This window comes from Durio zibethinus, chromosome 5, assembly GCF_047325235.1.
Source record: "Durio zibethinus cultivar Kanyao isolate XHJ-2024 chromosome 5, ASM4732523v1, whole genome shotgun sequence".
In the NCBI taxonomy this organism is placed as follows: Eukaryota; Viridiplantae; Streptophyta; class Magnoliopsida; order Malvales; family Malvaceae; genus Durio; species Durio zibethinus.
This window is the reverse complement of record NC_143166.1, coordinates 22,225,880-22,241,246: the sequence shown is the minus strand read 5'-3', so window position 1 is coordinate 22,241,246 and position 15,367 is coordinate 22,225,880. Positions and strand designations below refer to the sequence as shown.

Here is a 15,367-nt window from a genome sequence, read left to right as displayed (position 1 = left end):
AGGGTAAAACTATGAAGATGTGCCTAAACCCATGTATTGGCCGATCGTGGTGCCCATGACACCTAGCCCCAGCCTAAGATACCTGCGCGTGGTCTGTGGCCTAGCATGTGTGATGGTTTTCAAGGGAACTACCCGTATAAAATGCCAGCATGTGCAAATGGTGGTCGAACCACATGTCAAGACGAAGGGCCAACATGTCTCGATGGTGGTCGAGGCATGTGCATGTGTCATGGTCCGCAAGCTAATCCAGGTCTAGGGGTTCTTTTTGAGTCAATAAGCAATTCTAATTTTAATAGGATAGGTCTGATAGCCTGGGGGACCAAGCTTTAAGGCCTATTAAAAGCCCAAGTCATGGGGAGCTAGCCTAGAACTGTGGTATGGGTAGTGATCAAAACTCTAGAGGCTGAGGCACAATGTTTAGGTTTAGCAAAATAGAGCCAGGCCCAAGTGTGGATGCTGGTGAGCACTTATATGAATTTACAAGTCATGAAAACATCATTGGCATAGTAGAAATAGTAAGATGTACCTGAACCCACTTACTACCTTATCACGATGGGCCTAGTGTGTGGCCTAAGCCTAGTATATCGATGCATGGTGCACGGTGCAGCATGTGCCTATGGTGTTCTAAGGAATTGCCCGCACAAATGGCTAGCACATGCCAATGGTGGTCGAACCATGTACTGAGATGAGGGGCCAACATGTCCCAATCGTGGTCTAGGCATGTGCATGTGTCATGTCAACAAGTTGCTCTAGGCCCAGAGGTTCTTTTCGAGTCAAAAAGCAATTACAATTCTAGCGAGATAGGGTCCAATAGCTAAGGGGACTAAGCCTTGAGGCCAACTAGAGGCCTAGGTCATGGGAAACTGGCCTAGAATAGTGGTATGGGTAGTGACCAAGACTCTAAAGTCTTAGGCACAGTGTTCAAGGCCAATAGAATTGAGCCAAGCCTTGGTGCAAGTGTTTGTGGGTGATGTCCGAGCACACAGTCAGACCCAGGTATGGGCATTGAAGATTGCATTGTGGGTGCACAGTCAGACCAAGGTGCAGCATGCCTGAATATAGTCTTGGAAGGATCAGATTTGTAAGTTTTTAAAAGGCCTAGTATTATAGCACAATCTTTGACAACCTAGAATTATGCTTAGCATTAAGTTTTCTAGGTTGACATAGGTAGATGGAGTCAATTCCCTATCTAAGACCACACGGAGTTTGGCTTAAAACTGGAGCTCGTGACACATGCATCGAGCATCATTTGGTGCCAATGGTAATCGAGGGGCAAACAAGTGCCTTGTGTGGAAAGGTCATGGTACACATGTTGCACCAAGTGCCAACATCCACCAAAGAGGTGTCTAAGGTAACAACCCACACCAAAGGCCCATTTACGCTGACGGTGGTCGATATAAGTGCTTGCACGAAGTGCCAACATCTGGTGATGGTGTTCAAGGCAACATCCTGCACCAAGGGGCCAATATCTACCAATGGTGTTTGATGCAATTGCTTGCACCAACCAAGGGCCAAATGCTATTAATGGCGCTTGAGGCAACAACCAGTGCTAGGGGCCAACGTGTGCCGATGAAGTTTAAGGCAAGTGCCCACACCGAGGGCAAGCCTATCCTTATAACAAATACCAAGGGTATTTGGTTGTCTTTTACTTAGACGCTTGAGGGAAGGATGTCATCCTCTAGCTGAATCAATTGCAATGGAGAACACCATTCATCCCTAACCTCAAAAGGGTGCAATGTAAAAAAACAAAATGAGAGGGCTTCGATGGGTGTAGAGGGGGGGATGAATCAATGCGACAATGGGCTAAATCTTAGTGGATCATATTAGTAAGGCCACTCTGCCACTTACAATACCCCCTCATGTATTTAAGTCATCTACAAAGGATTCTACCTGCCATTCAATGGGAATTGAATACCAATGAGGCCCACATGGCTTGTCTACCGCAACGGCTGCACCTATGACATGTGCTCTTGTTATGGGCCCCTACTGGAAGCTGACAATGGAGCGACAGGCACATGTGTTACTTCTAGTTCAAATTTTAATGTAAAGGCTTTTAGTCACAATCCAATGTGAAGTAGCTTTACGCCATTGGCTTTTCAACCAAGCATGATGACCAATTGTGTTGATCAATGGTTCTTTGCATACTAGGTTGAATTGCTATTACGACGATGCCATCAGTAGGGTAAAACTAACCTATTTCATGATGGTCTAAACCTAGCTCACATTCCCTATTGGTAGGTAAACAATCCAACACTTGGTGAATTCTACTTCATAATGATAAGAAAAGCTGACATTGAAGGATCAAAAAGTAACATTGCTATGAATGCTTGGTTGCCACAAGCCAATTATCCTTGTAGTAACTTTTCTGACACCTCTAGCTTTAAATTTTGAAGGTCTAAAGGATTGATAGGCCACACTTTCATGGTTTGTATTCGTACTTGAAATCAAAATCAAATGAGTTTTCACCCTTTTGTTCCACATGAGATTTCTGTTCTCATTGAGCTTATCTTAGGACACCTGTATTATCTTTTAACAGATGGGCTGCCCCAACCAAACTTTTCACTAGACATTATCTTTTATTACGATCGATCGATCAAGAGTAGCCTTGGGTCCAAAAAAAAAGGTCATGCCCCACCTTCGCTTCATGGAATAAGTAAAATAACTTTAAAAGTAATGGTATTTCAATTTCACCTGAGAGCTCCCACTTATTCTATACCTTTCAAGTCATTCCATAAAGTGAGACTAAAGTCAAGCTTAACATGGTCTTCTTTCCTTGTTGATTTTATCATGCCTGTTCCCTTAGCTATGGTTTCACTAGATAGTAGACAGTGATAGTGGATTAGGTGATGAGGCATTTGGCTACCTTAAGAGAATCATAATTACTCTTGCAGTTTACCAATGCTTGGTTAAGTTTCTTTACTTTTTATTTAGAGCACTTAGCAGAAATCACATTACGTAAGCATCCAAAAAGACCATAGCATTACTTTATTTTAATTAAATAGTCAGATTGACCTTGTCTGTACCAATTTTGAGTTTACTATTCATCACTCGAGAAAGGTCTCTGAGGGAACCATTCCCAGTCTTTCCCTCAGCCAGTACGTAATGACCTACTTTTACCATGGGAGTAACCCAAGCAATGCACTAGTAGCCGATAGGTTTGAGGTTAGGACCCATGTGCCTGGCCTTCAAAGCTAATCTTTTTCTTATGGTTACAAATCCATTTTGTCAATTTCTCATGCCTACACTGTTCTATTGACTAGAGGCTATTCACCTTGGAGACCTAATGCAGTTGTGTGTACGACTAGGCATAGATAGTACTTGATTGTCTAGATTTTTAAGGGCTTTCAAAGGTGATCAGACACTACACAATGTACAGTGCTTTTCACATCGCTAGACCTTACCTTTGGCTGAGCCATTTCCAAGGTAGGTAGGCCATTAAATAGAAAAGATAAATCTTCTCAAGTCCCCTACTGACATCTCCAGACATCCTAACATTGTCATTAGTCATTGCATCCCAGTTTAGGAATTTTAACTTGATTCCCTTTTGAAGCTTGCACTAGATGCACTGTTAGATGGGCTTCCCCCATCTTTTATGATTGACTAACCCATGTGCAACTATCATTCACATAGAACCTTTCTCCTCTTTGGCCTACAAAGTTCTCATTTGAATATTTGCTACTACCATCAAGATTTGCACTGATGGTTGCTCCACCTAGGTTCGTGCCCCTAGTTCTAGTTTTATGGTGATCATCACGCCCTCCTACTAATTAAGACCTAGCCCTTGCCCTGATGACTGAGTATAGGTCATGCGCTTAGGCGCCATCCTTTTTTAGGGCTAGTTGATTTGGTAGGTGAGTTGTTACATACTCCTTAGCAGATTTTGACTTTCATGACCATTGTCTTACTATCTTAATCAACCAACACCTTTTACAAGTTCTAGGTTAATGTGCAATTAGGAATTGTAACTTGACTTTTGGTTTATTCCACATTGCTAGTTTTGCTTACGAAAATGGCCAACTTGGAGCTTTCAATTTCATAGCGTGGCTCAATGAAGTAGCCACATCATCCTACATATTTAAAGTTTGTGAATAGGTTGAGGGCATTGTACCCCAATGCCTTTAATCATTAGCTTTACCCGATAGAACTCACAAAGGGCTTTAGCTAACCTGAGGGAAACTTTAGAGGGAACTAACTACTAAATGGTTTGATTAGTCTTTTGCCCCTATACCTAAGTCAAATGAACAATTTGCACATCAGTATCGTTGTGGGCCTCTACAAGAGTTTCCTCTAGCTTTGCCCTGCTTAGGCATAGTTCACCATCTTTTGGGTCCCAATAGGCATGCTCACACTAGAACCTTTCTCAAAAGATCAAGGTAGGTTGGTAGTGCACTCATGAGGGATCCTACCAATGAGTTTCCTTACACGTTATGGGTTTTCTAACTCATTAACTTGTACACATGTTAGACTCCTTGGTCCATGTTTCAAGATAGGCTAGATGGGGAGCTTGTAGGTCAATGTTATGAGCATGTCAGTGTTGAGTCATGTCGAGATGGTATGTGCTACATTCCATGATCATGATGATGATGTCTCTATAGGCCTATCAAAAGCTCAAGCATAGGTCGCTACCATGACTTGTGTCAGTCCATGCCCTGAGCTAATTGGCTTACCGACTCTTGTCATTCCACATTTGACTAAGGCTACATTCCCAAACAATCTGACTTGTAAATAGTGCCTCGTGGTTTAACAATGTTTTGGCACAACAAAAATCTTACCCTCTCTAGTGCCCCTTTCTAAGGAACTTAGGCATGTTTCGCCATTAAGGACATTCTCTAGACTACAATTTGATGTCGAGGACACGTAATTCTTAAGCTGGGCTCTTCCTAGTTCAGTGATCATTACTATGGCAGTCTTGGTAAGTTTCTTTTCCTCTGTTTATTGATATGCTTAAACTTAGAGAGTAATCTTACTTGACCTTAAGGTTGTGATGTGAACATTAATTGAGTGATATGGGGGGGCCTGATAGGGTCCAGATCGACAACAAGCATATGTCACCAGAGGTGAGGCACGTCTGACACTAGAGTGTCTACAGTTCATGCAACTAGTGCTGAGACTAAGGCAAACTTATTCAAAAATAAGATGGGCCTATCCTTGGTCCAAATTCACTAAATAAAAATATAAATAAAGTGGGCTTGAATAGAGAGATTGCATTCACACTATCTAAAAAAAAAGAGCATGAATATGGATGGGATTGTGGTCAAATTCATTATCATGTAATCTGTAGGAAAAAATGGGCAAATTATGTTCATATGCAAATCCTATGTTTTAGGCACAATTCTAGCAATGCAATCTGAAAGTTTCGACGCTTAAAGTGATGTTCCTAGCCTATATATTTTCTATTATTCTTTAGTAGAAGAAATCATAGAGTTTTATTTATCCTTAAGCAATCTTCTAAATTGTTTTCCAAGTTCTGTATTCCTTAGGTGGATTTCCTAGAGTGTTAAACTTTTATTGTTTTGTATCCTTGATTAGAATTCTTAGGGTGGTGTTTCTATGTCCATTAGTTTCTAGTCTTGGTGGTGAACTTTTATCCCTTTTAATCCAATAATCATATTCTACTATTATTCAAATTCTTGTGAGTTGTTATCTTTGTGAGTTGTTATCTTTGTGAGTTTTTCTATTTGCAGTTAATCTCTAATCTCAAACATTAATTATTGGCATCAAATTGGTATCAGAACTATGGTAGGTTGTCATCGTCAGGCATCAATAGAAAAGGTTGAAACTAACACCAACGTTACAACCACTACCAATGTTGACCCAAGGGATGCCCTCATAAAGGAGATGTGACAACAGATCCTTCAACTATAATATCAGCTGCATATACAATAAGACAGAAAGGAGATAAAGAGGCAACAAAGGAGAAATGAAGAAGATGAAAGAGAAACCAATCCACACCATAGAAATAACAGTGATTCTGATGATAGCACCCTATCTCACCCACGACAAGTCAGAGACTATCTACTAGAAACCAACTTCAACCTAGCATATTCAATCTAAAGATAGAGATTCCTAAGTTTGAGTGGAAGATGCAATGTGAAGAATTCTTAGATTTGCTACACATGGTGGAACACATATTTGAATACCAGGTTACCCTTGAACATTGCAAGGTTAAGCTAGTAGCCATCAAACTCATAAAGCATGCATCCTTTTGGTGGGAAAATCTAAAAGAACAAAGGGAAAGAGAAGGTAGGAGAAAAATTGTAACTTGGGAGATGATGAAAAAAGAGTTGAAGAAGAAGTATCTCCCAGATAACTTTTGGCAAGACATCTTTTTTAGGCTCTATAACTTGAAACAAAGGGATCTTTTGGTGCCAAAATACATTAATAAGTGAAGCATATCCAAGACCAGTGTTTCTACCAAACCCCTTTCAAATCTACACCTAAAGGAGGAAGAAGCCATTCCTAACAAACCACAATCTAGTTCTGTCAACACTTAAACCCAAAGAGACTTCAAGTGCCAAGGAGTTTGGTATATAAATTCTGAGTGTCCAAATCTCAAAATAGTTATGTTGGTTGAAGATGAAGATCTTGAAAATGCTGAAACGGAACCTATTAAAGTACCTTAAGATATTGAAGAAGATGTAAAAGAGACTTATTGTGATCTTGAATCCTCTCTTGTTATACAATATAGCTTGAGTGTTGTGCATGTAGAGAAAGGAGACTGGTTGCACAAGAATAAATTCCACATTAAAAGAATTGCTTTAAGGTATATGATGTCTTAATTGATAATGGATGTTTTGAAAATGTTGTTTCTACTTTTAAGGTGTAGAAATTAGGCCTCAAAGTAGTGGATCACCCTCAACCATATAAGTTGTTTTGGCTACAAAAAGAGAATGAAATCAAGGTTAGCAATAGGTGTTTGGTTTTTTTTTTTCCATAGGAAAGAATATCAAGCAGTGGGATCTTGTTTTATCTTAAATAAAGTTTAACTACAACCACTTACCAAACCAAAACACTGGTTACAGCCCTTTTGAGGTGGTATATAGTAAGAATTCAATCAATCCTCTAGATTTAGTTTCTCTCCCTACTAATGAACAATTTAGTAGAGATGCAGAGGAAATGGCTAAGGGTATCAAACAATTGCATGAACAAGTCAGAATTAAAATTTTGCAAAAAAATGAAAAATATAAAAGGACAATAATCATGCATCAAAGACATGTGAAGTTCAAATAACATGATTTGGTGTGGATTAACTTACTAAAAGAGAGATTTCCTCCAAGGAAGTTTGGCAAATTACAACCTAAGGCAGATGGTCCGTTTAGAGTTCTCCAATGCATTAGAGAGAATGCCTACAAGATAGAGTTTCCTAACACTTATAGAGTATCCTAACACTTATAGAGTATCTTCCACTTTTAATGTTGCTGATTGTCACCCTATCATGCAGAGAATACTAGTTTAGACTTGAAGACAAGTCTTTTCCAACTAAAGGAGATTGACATCAGAGTATCTGCACATCATATAACTTGGGTTGAGACTAAGTCAGACTTATTCAAAAATAAGATGGGCCTATCCTTAGTCCAAATTTACTAAATAAATAGATAAATAAGGTGGGCTAGAATAGAGAGATTACATTAACACTAGCTTGAAAAAAAGAGCATGAATATGGATGGGATTATGGTCAGATTCATTATCATGTAATCTACAATAGTAAATGGACAGATTCACATGCAAATCCCATGATTTTAGGCATGATTCTAGCAATGCAATTTGAAAGTTTCCATGCTTAGAGAGATGTTCCTAGCCTATATATTTCTATCATTCTTTAGTAGAAGGAAGAATAGAGTTTTATTTATCTTTAAGTAGTTTTCTAGATTATTTTTCAAGTTCTGTATCTCTTAGGTGGATTTTCTAGAGTGGTGAACTTTTATTGTTCTGTATCCTTAATTAGAATTCCTAGGGTGGTGTTTTTGTATCCCTTAGTTTCTAGTCTTGGTGGTGAACTTTTATCCCTTTTAATCCAATAATCATATTTTACTATTATTCAAATTCTTGTGAGTTGTCTTCTTTGTGAGTTTTTCTATTTGTAGTTAATCTCCACATCTCAAACATCAATTCTCAGCATCAATGTCGGGAGCTTTACTATCGACAGTCATGGTGTTATCATTGTTGGGGACTCGTTTGATGCCAACCATAACCGACAAGATCACATGAGGCCATCTTCCACCCCTCCCACCCAAAGCTCGATGGATTGAGGGTTAGACGGGATAATGATGCATGACACCTAGGTAGGTATGCCCTCTGCCTAATGGCTTGGGGCACAACTTGCATTTGAAGACTCGATGGTTCATGGGATTCTATGATCCACACCAAATATTGCATTTTGCTATGTTCTTCATTGATGTGAGAGCTAAGATATCCATTGTCGAGAGTCATTTTGGTTTTTCAGAACAAAAGAGTAACAGTGTTGCCTGCGTATGCACCACGAATGAGATGGCAATGACACATTTTTTTTCATTTTGGTTTTTAGTGCAATTTTTGTCAGGGTTTGTTATTTGGCCATGAATGATGATGCGAATCATTTCCCTTACATGAAAGGCAAACCAAAGTGACCATTCCACATGTCTAGGGCCAGAAAGGCCTCAAGGCACAAAGGCACCCTCGCCTTTTTACTATTTCATTAACGCATTCATGGGTCATTTGTTGAGTAGGTTTCAACAATGATCCTTCCATAGGTTCACCTACAGAAACCTTCTTATGACTTTTCCTCCTTTAAATGATAAAGTTTAGTGGACCTCTTGCAACATTGTGGGTAGTGAACCGCCCACATTGCCATAATCGAAACACTTTACTAAACCACTTAATTGGTATGAGCGACAAGCGGTGTGTACAAAGGGCAGAGACATAATCAACATGAACTGATGACTCATGCTTACTAGGAATTTCTCATTAAAGACCAACAATTGCAATGATCTATCCCTATAATGATGAAATTTCAAAGATTGCCCAAGCCTATCGACCAAGGCTATAGACTAGTTGAGTACATAAGTATAGCACGTGTATGACCCAAACATCTAAAGGCATCACAGACTTATTATTGCCTCAAACTTCCTTGGCCTAAGTGGCCATAGTCCATCTAAAAAGCTAGCCATAAAGGATCACCTCCGTGTAGGTAGTTAATAGGTTGAGGTTTCATTCATTAACAAAATTAACCAAACAAATTGCTTTACAAATTAAGAAAAGCCATACACCACCACCCATAAAATCAAGAAAAAGCTCTTAGTTTGTTAATCCTTACTATGTCTAGACCTGGTAAGTTTCCTTATGTTGAGTCAAATTAAACTGCAAGCTCCACTCTTAGTGGTGGCTTTCTATTAATTCCTTTAAGTATTAGCCTTATGTTCATACTCCCTTTGAAACCTAAAGACTTTGATTTCTCATAAGGTGCTGATAGAGTCTTAAAGGTAACATTTATCGATCCTTGGTTGGTATCATTTATGGTTGAGAATAGGATGGTATCTGATCATCTTCTAGCCCCTAACTTTTATTCTTGATTGATGAAAACATCCCTAGCAAATGCTTTCATTGTTGTTCATATTTCATAAATCCAAGAATTTCACCTCTTACTATGAAATATGAATCCCCTAACTGTCCCTGTTAATATTACTCCAATCCTGAAAGTCAACACAATAGGATCAAAATCCTATGATGTTATCAATGTATGTAAGATTAGGCTTGCTTTGAGCTCTCTAATTACTTCAAAGTAACAGCATCAGAGGAACAACCTAGTTAGTTAAGGCCAAAAGTGCATCACTTATAGTAAGGATGAGTATATCGATGCGTATCAGGTGGTAAACTGGATCACCCAACCCTAGTTCCTACTATGAGTTTTTTAACTACAACTTAAATATACACTATTGGAGCTAGAATTATCATGGTTATTGGCACTCAACTTGCCTTCCAATGGATCCTTGTTAAGGGTTTTACATTGTAGTCATTCCAATTACCAAACTCATAGAGCCTGGTATTGTTATTTATTGTCACTATCTTAGCATGTCAGGATTGGGTAATTTACACGCCTATTGCTTTTCTTAGATGTGGTAGTCGTTTCTCAAGGTCCTTCTTTAGAATCAAACCCTAATTCTCCATTACCTATCAGAACCATAGTAGGCCACTATCCTACCATTGAAAGTTGATAAGGCAAAATTTTGAATGATGCATCATCGGTACAAAGGTTATGTGATTCATCAAGTTATCATGAATCATCAGAGCAATGGGCAAAGCTCATATCGACCTTTTATCTAATAAATGCATAATTTCTAAAAGTCAAGGCTTGTTGTTGTATTAGCTCTAGAATTTTTATGGTTATCTGAGTAGCACATACCATTAAATAAACTATAACTGATTTAATAAGCCATTCATAGTGTCATAGTATGAATTATTTTATACTTATGCATACATGGCTTAATCTTTGAGACAAGCATATGACTACTAGTAGGATCAACTAGGTAATATTCCATCAAGGTGTTGGCATCAAATGGGCCTCAATGCACTAATTGAGTGATAGAAAAAGCCAACTTGGAGCACAATTATCGGTCATCTCAAGCACATAAAATGCATAGCATTGGACAAACAAGGGCCAAGAGTTTGCACCCACAAAACATTTCACATTGAAGAGCATGATCGAACACTAGTGTACCAATGCAGCCACAAAAGCTTGGGTGGCACACTTGGGACATGAAGCACAATTAAGGTTTGACTTATAGCCTCTCAGGACACAATATGGATAAAAGATGGTAAGACATCTAGTTTTCATCGCTTTAGGTATGCAACACAGGATCTCGATTGTGCCCCTAAGGTATAATGACCATATGATGAGAGATTGAAGAGAATGATGGGTCAACAATTTGATTCATTAGGCACAGAGCTTGTGAACACACACAACCATAGCACCACTCATATGCCTATTGTGTACAAGTGGTAACATACACACACACTGGTCCACAACCCACCCAATCAATTACTCAACGAGCGACCAAAGGAAATAATGCATGAGGCCATGCCACAACCACTAGTCATGGGAAAAACACATGCAAAGGCCATGAGACTACCCTGGCCATCCAATAGGTAACAACAACATGACACCACCAATGCTTAGTCTAGTCAAGACTACATATGCAAACTTTACTATCACTTCTCTAGGGGGATGTTACCCAATTTTGGGACTTGTTCCTATGGTCCTGGGTAGCACCAATTGCATGCGTTATGGGTCAGGAGCTTAAGCCTAGCACCCATGTGGCCTTAAGTTAGAACTACCATTTATGTGCCTAAATTAGCCTTTTTTTTTTACTTTGTGTTGAACACTTGTGCTATGCACTCCATTGCTCACTAAGTGATTAGGAGAAAGCTAAGAATGAAAGTTAAAGTAATTGTAACACTGTTTACTTAATGCTATGTACAATTACTCAATGCCTAAGTCTATGACTTGGTTTTTCTTACTTGTGTATCTTTTAACTTGCCTACAAATGAGGGGGAGGACCTTTATTTATGCTTAAGCACCCTAGCACATATGGCCCTTATTGATCTAAGTGTATGGCCCTCATAGCCTTTTTAGACTCTTTCATGGTCCCTAAACACTTCTTATGTTAGCTAAGGCTTTGAAGAATCTAGCTTCTTCCAGGCTCTTTGTTGAGCCTTAGGTCTAGAAGAGTTTGGGCACTCTCACTGAGTGCCCATGCCTGGTGGTTCTAGAACCTTCCTCATTTGGTTGTTGCTCTACATGTAGCTAGGGCCTTTATGAGCCTTCTTTAATTGGGTGCTATAGTACCCCCTACTATTCTCATGCTAGGCCTTTCTAGAGCTTTTGGTGCCTACACACCTGGCTCACCTCTACGCTTCTCTAAACTCTTCTATGCCCACTCACCTAGCCTGTTTCCAAGCTAATCTAGAGCCTTCTGTGCCTGCCTACTTGTGTCACTCTTTTGGGGTGTTCTAGAACCTTTTAACGAGCAATCCCCATTCTTGGCACTAGGCTACTCACCTTGTTGAGCTATTACAACTTAGCCTAGGCCTTGGTTCCCACACTTAGGCCTCATATGTGCCTTTAGAACCTTGGTCTCGATCTTTCTTGGTCTTTTGCCTACACCAACTTGAACAAGCTATGTCTCTCAACCCATTTAGCTTAGGATTTATGCATGGACCGTGACATTCTCCCTTACTTATTCTAACAATGCTTTTATTGCTAGGGGATGTCATTTATTCACCATAAACGCATACTGGATCAATGTCCCACTCTTATCTTGATAGTCTTTGGCACACTATGGTTCTTGGTACATGATGGTTCTCAATACACCTTCATAGTCATCCCTTATTCCAGTCGTGATCCTATGCGGTTCCCATAAAACCAATGCTTATCAAAGTAAGTAATGCCTTAGCTGGTGACATGCCATTACCCTTTCCCTATATTCAATAGGCCCTTTAAGGCATAAAGCACTAACGTCATATAGGCTTTCATGATCTTTGCTTGTTGAAGCATTCAACGCCTCTATGTTTAACATACCATTACACTCTCTTTTGCACCATGGGGTTCTTACCCTCTTTTGATGCTCAATGGGCCCTTCTGGGTGTACAGTACACATAGATGCTGGGTGTGTAGCATTCACGTCTAGGCCATTACCCTTTCTTTGACAAACCATCCATCTCCGAGGCTAGTAACTCTCCATAGCTACACTTACCTTGCCCTTATAGAGAGCCTGAGAGTACCCTTCTCTTGGCTTAACCACCATCGTGACTCTTGCCATTAGACTTTCCTTAAGTCTTCACAATGGCTCAAGCTTCTTCCACTATCGGTGTCTTCTGGCCTTATATGATCTTGAGCACAAAATGTAATTAAAAGACATGGCCACCATGCTTTTGTCTTGGATCAAACCCTTAGTCCTTGCCTTTTAATGCTGTAGTTCTTTATTAGCCTTTTCTTCCTCTAAGGAACTGGTACTCTTGCTCCCTCACTTAAACCCTTACCCTTGGGTTATGGGGACTTAGTACACTCAACCTTGATCACTAACTTGGCAATGCAAATACTCTTAATACTCTTACTTTAAGTCTCATACCCTACCACTTCACTTGGCTCTTACCCATAACTTTTACCCTTCTTTGAACTTCTCTTATGTGGAGTCTAGCACTCATATACGATCCTTGGTATCCTTAAATCAACTTTCCTAGATGACAACCTCTCCCTTGAACTAGCTTTTCTCCCTTTGCACATGGGTGGGTGGTTTTCAAGCACATTACCTATGCACTTAACCATAAATGCGAAGCTTGAACTAAGGATCTCCCACACATCTTTAGAAGCATTCAAGCATTCTTGTGCCCTACTCTTAGCATCAACAACCAACAATGAGTACACCAGATAACCCTATTGTAAGGTAATAGCACAATTGGCACACTAGCATACAAGCTGCCTATGTAACCCAAACTGACATCAACATCGATCATAACAAAAGTTCCAATCCCACAGTGGTTAGAATATGCTCTAAGACCAACTTTAGTTGGAATTGGCTCTAATACCAATTGTCATGGGTTGGGAGCTTAAGCCTAGCAACTGTGTAGCCTTAGGCTAGAACTATCATCCATGAGCCTAAGTCAGCCTTTTTTTATATTTTATGCCAAACACTTCTATTGTGCACTCCATTGGCTGCCTAGGAGGTTAGGAGAAAGCTAGGAAAAAGAGTTAAAGCAATTGTAACTTCTATTTACTTGATGCTATGTATCATTATTCAATGCCCAAGTCTATGACTTGGTTTTTCTTACTTATGTAGCTTCTAACCTACTTACAAATGAGGAGGAGGGCTCCTATTTATACTTGAGCATCCTTAGCACATATAGCCCTTGTTGACCTAAGTGTGTGGCCCTTATAGGCTTTCTAAACCCTTTCATGGTCTTCAGACACTTCCTAGGTTAGCTAAGGCTTTTGTAAAATCTAGCTTGTTCCAAGCTCCCCATTAAGCCTTAGGTCTGGAAAAGTCTAGGCTCTCCTACTAAGTGCTAGCACCTAGTAGGTTCTAGAACATTCATCGTTGGATCACTACTCTACTTACAGCTAGGGCCTTTTAGAGACTTCTTTATTTGGGTGCTATAGTATTACTACTATTCTTGCATCAGGCCCTTCTGGAACCTTTAATGCCTACACACCTAGCTTGCCTTTAGGCTTTTTCAGACTCTTATTCACCCATACACCTAGCTTGTCTCCAAGCTAATCCAAAGCCTTTTATGCTTACCTATCTATGCCACTCTTTTGGGGCATTCTAGATTCTTCCAATGAGTAGTCTATATTCATGGCACTAGGCTGCTCACTTCGTTGAGCTTTGGCAACTTATCTAGGCTTTGGTTTGCACACTTAGGCTTTATATGTGCCTTTAGGACCTTAGTCTCAATCTTTTCCAATCTTTCACCCACACCAACTCGAACAAGTTATATCTTTCAACCCACTTGGCTTAGGACTTTCACATAGACTATGACACATGCATGAGCTTGGCCAGGCCAAGGCATTTTTAAGGTTGATGAGAATGCACCATGAAACTACCAAATACCTAAGAGATTTGGCCAAACCAAGCTTATGATCGCAACTTCTGCTTGCACCACTATAAGAAGTCATTGCCTGATTCAAGGGCTTGGTTTAGGGTCTTGGGTAGCATCAACCATAGGTGTCATGGTTCATGCATAGGTTCTAATCCAAGTGGGTCAAAAGACGTAACTTGTTTGAGTTGGTGTCGGTGATGGACTAGAAGGATCAAAACTAAGGTCTTAAAGGCACATACAAGGCTGAAGTGTGCAGACTAGAGCTTGGGCTGAGGTACGAGAGATGCTGAGGTGAGTAACCTAGTGCCGAGAATAGGGACTGCTCGTTCAAAGGATTTAGAATGCCCTAGAAGAGTAGCATAGGTAGACAAGCACTAAAGGCTCTAGATTAGCTTAAAGATAGGTTAGGTACATAGGCACAGAAAAGTCTAGAGAAATCTAAAGGCAAGCTAGGTGTATGGGCACCAAAGGTTCTAAAAAGGCCTGGCGTAAGACAGTAATGGGTACTGTAACACCAAAATGAGAAAGGCTTTAGAAGGCTCCAACTACAAATGCCCAGATGAGGAAAGTGCTGGAAGGCCCTAGGTGCATGCTGAGTAGCAACCAAATAGTGGAGGTTGTAAAACCAGTTAGACCTGAGCATTCAATAGAAGTGCTTGGACTTTTCCAAACCTAAGGCTCAACAGGGAGCCTGAAACAAGCTAGATTCTACAAAAGCCTTAACTAAGCTAGGAAGTACTTAGGGACCATGAAAAGGTCTACAAGGTCTATGAAGACCACACACTTAGATCTATAA

At 39.9% G+C, this 15,367-nt stretch overlaps 3 pseudogenes; all 3 read right to left on the bottom strand.

The window, feature by feature from the left end:
• Nucleotides 1-1,782: 1,782 nt before the first annotated feature.
• On the bottom strand, nt 1,783-4,981 carry LOC149518814 (25S ribosomal RNA; annotated as a pseudogene).
• A 3,291-nt stretch (nt 4,982-8,272) lies between these two features.
• Nucleotides 8,273-8,428, bottom strand: LOC149518813 (5.8S ribosomal RNA; annotated as a pseudogene).
• Nucleotides 8,429-8,712: 284 nt separating this feature from the next.
• LOC149518812 (18S ribosomal RNA) lies at nt 8,713-10,505 on the bottom strand (annotated as a pseudogene).
• Between the last annotated feature and the right edge of the window lie 4,862 nt (nt 10,506-15,367).